This window comes from Dysidea avara, chromosome 8 (genome assembly GCF_963678975.1).
Source record: "Dysidea avara chromosome 8, odDysAvar1.4, whole genome shotgun sequence".
NCBI lineage: Eukaryota > Metazoa > Porifera > Demospongiae > Dictyoceratida > Dysideidae > Dysidea > Dysidea avara.
This window is the reverse complement of record NC_089279.1, coordinates 18,392,034-18,397,170: the sequence shown is the minus strand read 5'-3', so window position 1 is coordinate 18,397,170 and position 5,137 is coordinate 18,392,034. Positions and strand designations below refer to the sequence as shown.

Genomic DNA, 5,137 nt, shown 5'->3' with positions numbered 1-5,137 from the left:
CTCGCCCACGCAATATAGCGCGCGCGTCATTAATAATCAGTGCTCAGCCAGGGTATGCGACTATTGGATTGAGATAGTGATTTTTATAAAATTATTTGTACCGTGTAAAACGTTCGTCACGAACGGTATAGCTAGCTGAAGTATTCAAGAAAGGATAGATCTAGCCTGGTATAACCTGGAATCGTTAAAAAGTTCGCGCCTGGATTGTTGAGGTGAGCCAATATTTTCATGGCCAATGGTTCTATGTGTAATGTTAAACCCCCTACTTTGTACCATGAAGAAGGCCGTATTAAGCTGTTACATTTTACGTGAAAGTAGATGTCATGCTGGCCATTCCTGCTAGAACCTGGAAAGGGTTTAAAAGTTATCTGACGATCCATAACAGAGCCTTGAAAACCTGCTTCCAGTGTAGACGCGTGTATCTTGCCAATAAAATTTTTTTTATTAAAAGTCGCTTGATTGTTGGATATGATCTAATGGCTTAAACTATACAAATAATCTCAGCATTATACTAACTATCTTATACTTTAGTATAAACCCCATCTTATATTATGGGAAACAGATCATACTTTAGTTTAATACACATTCTTTTGCTATGGCTTTGTTTACTTAACTAAATGTGATAACTCGGTGACTTTTTAGCTTCACCATCTCATTATTCATGGACTTTTGTTTATGCAGACAGCATGTGACTTAAGATTTTTTTACTGTATCAAACAAAGCCATGATGATTTTGCAATAAGTACACTTCTGTTAATCACTATAGCTATAGCTAACTAGCTTCAGTTTGTTGTGATAATTTCATATGCACACATTTTCATATGGCAAAGCATAATATAATACCAGAAAAATTAGTTATTCAATCAATTCTTTTCTAAGTCATACAAATCCAGATTTACTTGCACAGTTAGCACACCTGCAAAAGTTGGTACTGCGGTTTTCCAAGTTCTTGCAATGCAAAGCGTCATGTGCTAATAATGTGTCAGTATGCGCAGTTCTTTAAATACACCTGTAATATTCTGTGGCTGTTGAGTTGTATGCGTAGGCATCCTTGAAGTCCTGTGAGTCAGTAGTTGTCACTGAAAATCCACTGTTGAACAGCTGCGCACGTACATGCTTGTATAGCGCATGACGCTTTGCATTGCAAGAACTTGGAAAACCGCAGTAGCAATGCTTGCTTAAAATTGAAGAGTCAGTGGTGTGCGCATGCGTAGCAGATGCAATTAAGTCACCATCTTTGTTGCTATTGTTGTATCAGAGCCTGAAAGGTTGTAAATATGAGACGGTGTATTTCGCGGAGAGAGTGCGCGATCGGCGCCATCATCCAATGACCCATGCTCCGCACGATGATAGTTATGGACCTCAACTGTGGCATCCCTGCTCAGTGGCGGCTATAGTGGTGAAGTGGCGGCCTGGTGGCCCAATTCCTACGATGGCAGTGCATGATCAAAAACAGCTCTAGATGAGTAATTATTAGACTAAAATGATAGCTTGTACGATAGGTTTAGCCATATTAAATTATTTACTGTGTATTGTATAACAACGGCCTGCAAATGATTCAACTTTGGTCAGAGTGTTGCTGTGTACGTATGACATATTTTATAACCTGTTATCTCAGCTTATGGCGAATGATGAGTGGATACAGTTCATCAGCCATCAACGGTAAGAGTATGCATGGTCTGCTCTTATGATTTTGTATATTATCTCTTCCTCGATCTCTTCAAAGGTACAGTTTCTTGTCAGACCTCTTAGTTCTACAGGTTGTTAGTGTACAACATCTGCAGTGTTAGTTTCCTTCAATGGCAGCTGCTTCCTTTAAAGAATCTGGTAGCGACCATATGTGGACAGTTTTGTTCTTTTTTCACGTAGTTCAACCTCATCTTCTAATTACTTACAGCTGTAAGTGCATTAAGCCTGATTGTGTTTTTATTCATTTTCAATAGGGTAGGAATTACAAACTTAGTCTTAGTTCTAGTAGATTCTTCTTATTGCTAACAACTGTAAGTAAGTGCACTGAGAGTGTCCAGTATACAATTTATATTTACCTTCATTTAGGTTTGTGGAAACTGGTCTCATTTCTTCTGGGAACCGGTCTCATTTCTTCATGTTTTCCACAACTTTTTATCAACAACTGACGGCTGCCACCTCGTGTACATCTGGCACTGTAAATGTGTTGAGTACTTTCAAGAACCTGTTTCATCTTGTTTGTCCTTATTTCACTGACCATGCTCGTATTGATAACAAAAGTAAGTCCACTGAGAGTATGCAAATTATATTAGTCTTGTTTCAATTGTACTTAGTGATTACAAGATTCTTGGACTTGGTTATCAGTGTATCAGATGCTTCTTGTGAGCTTATGTAACAGACATAAAAATGGCCACGTGGTAGGAGTATTTTTGTGAGTTTTGGGTATAGGCGAGTGTCAGACGAAGATTTTTGAACGGTTATATCTCAGCCAAGAGCGAATATATCAAACTCTAACTAGCAGGTATGCTTATACATTAGCCAAAAGAATAGGGATTTAACATAAATCAATGCTTGAATATACTTATTTTAACACTTTATAACCATACCTGCTAGTTACAGCTTGATATCATTGGTCTTGGCTGAGATATGACCGTTCAAAAATCTTCGTCTGATATTAGCCCAACAAAGTCACATACTAAGTGGCCGTTTTATGTGTGGTTAGACTCACTGATAACAACTGTAAGTAATCCAAAATACAAATTATGGTTGCCTCCATTTAGGGTTGTGAGACCTGGTCTTATCACACTTGTCTTAGTTCCATGGATTGTCAGTCTCAGACTCGGTCTCAGTTTTACAAGATTGTTACAAACTGTAAATACGATGATTGTTCAGTATACACATTATATTTACCATCTTTAATAGAGTTGTGGGACCTAGCCGCCGTTCTACATGGTAATACTAAGTTTCCAGACAAGGTCTAGGTTTTATGAGATTCTTATTGTTACAAATTGTAAGTCCAACGATTGTCCAGAATACACATTATGTTTACCATCCTTGTATTAGAGCTGTGGGACAGTTCTACCAGACGACTAACAGATTGTCACAGAGTTCTACATGGTGATGAACATGGTGATAATAATACAGGTAATTAGTAATGGAACTTGTGAATTGTATTTACTGTCTTACCTGCTACAGTTGGATAAAGACTGATAAATGACGAAATTGAGTTGATACTGTCACGGCCGGCCAAGGAGACACCGATTTTACTAGCTGTACCTATTGTGGTTTTAACATATTTACAGAATTAGATTATTACAAATATAATTATAGAAATTATTTAATTAAGGTAGCCACAGATTATGGGAAAGTAAAAAAGTACAGTAGTATAGCAGCCAATATATGGTTGAAATAGGCTTAGTATAGTCTGGTAATACACTGCACTATACTAGTGATTTAATCTCTAATATATGACCATCTTAAATGTATTCAATAAGCTTGTTATAGTAAAGTCCTAATCTATTAATATATGCTGTACTATTTCATTCCAATACTAACATAATAAGACTGTTATAGACCTTATTATTCTGAGCTTTTTTCACAGTGTTAGGTAGGTACTATATGTACGTAATGTGTTATTGCTAATCCAAAACATTTATCAACCAACTAATGTTATGTATGTACCTCTTTATAATTCATTGTGACATAAAGACATGTTGCTGTGCACAGTAATTTCAGTAAACATTATGATTACAAAGTTTAGACATATTCTGGTATACTTACTAACTGGCATTGATCTCTGTCACAGTATATTATGTGGTGTTCATGATCAGTTTATGAGGATCATTTAATTTCCTGTATCATTTCAATTCAGTAGTGACTTTTCCATGCAAGTTATTGGGATATATACCAATCCAGAGAGAGACTATATACCATCATGTGGGGAAAGATATGGCTCTACAATGTGGTTGGTTAGTCATCGCCAGTTTGGTTGAGCACTATAAGAACATCAGAATTGCTCATTTGTCACTGAGAATGGAATGCATGTACTGGCTATCTTCACTGAGGTGGGTGTCTTCTAACTTGATCAACTTTGAACCTAGTTAACACTATACCATCTGTATTCAGGAGAAGATCATTTGAAAAGGGGAGTCTCATTCTAAGGATAAGCCAACTTAGCCTATAGTTTAATAGCTAGGTATATACGATAATTATGTGATAGTAAAATTCACTTATCAACATTGTTTGACAATTAAATCTTACCACCAAACAGACATGGAGACATTCTAGTGGTTTACCATGTTACTGTATTCTTATGGAAGTATTGTGGTACAGTCGAACCTCTCTAATCCGACACCTGCATAATTAATCCACAATGCTCTCTAATCCTACCAAAATGTAATTTACCAACCTCTGTAATCTGACAACTCTGTATTCTGTAATATCTGACACAAAATTTAATTTTCTAGACTTGGAAATACATTGTTTTTGACCTTTATAATCCAACAGACTGAGAATAATAGCAGAATTAAAAACAATAGCTAACAGAAAATAATTTTTAAGCAATTAATTGGTTGACAATAAAAGAAAAAAGTTGTAATACTTGCAAATTCTTAAAATTGATTCATGTTATAAACCTTGTATGATCCGTTTTAGCTACCTGTACTTTACTGCATAATCTAGATGCTGCATACTACTGGACACATTGCCCATGAAAATCCAATGAAAAAATGTCACAACCTGTGAACAGTTGGTAACTTTTCATCGGCTTTTCATTGGTTTTTCATTAATTTTCCCAATTAAAATGTTATGAAAATAAAATTTCATTGGGACCACCCAATGAAAACTTTACTTTTCACAGGTTGTGACTTTTTTTCATTGGATTTTCATGGACACAATGTTCAGTAGATAATTGGATTACAGAGGTGACTTGATAATCCAACAACCTCTTAATCCAGCAAAAGTTATGGCTCCCATTGAATGTCAGATTAGAGAGGTTTGACTGATGATGGTAGCGTCATAATTTGACAATTACATGTTCAATATAATTACAACTAAGGAGTCAAGAGTATAATATTATAGTCTCAAAGTTACCCAGTTATTATTAATAACTAATAATAACTGTAGCCCTAAGAGAAAAAAAAAGTAGCTACTTGTAAGACTTAAATAATTA

The 5,137-nt window shown here is 35.7% G+C and overlaps 1 long non-coding RNA gene across 6 annotated transcripts; it reads left to right on the top strand.

Moving 5' to 3' along the window:
* Positions 1 to 1,536: 1,536 nt before the first annotated feature.
* Positions 1,537 to 3,291, top strand: LOC136263389 (uncharacterized). 6 transcript variants are annotated; one of them, XR_010704613.1, is made up of 8 exons: positions 1,539 to 1,662; positions 1,727 to 1,899; positions 1,944 to 2,000; positions 2,056 to 2,246; positions 2,301 to 2,838; positions 2,890 to 2,977; positions 3,031 to 3,111; positions 3,163 to 3,291. It is a non-coding gene; the product is annotated as an uncharacterized lncRNA (long non-coding RNA). The 6 variants fall into 6 exon arrangements; XR_010704615.1 differs by having other exon boundaries at positions 1,537 to 1,662; positions 1,727 to 2,246; positions 2,301 to 2,706; positions 2,748 to 2,838; XR_010704612.1 differs by having other exon boundaries at positions 1,538 to 1,662; positions 1,944 to 2,246.
* Positions 3,292 to 5,137: the final 1,846 nt, after the last annotated feature.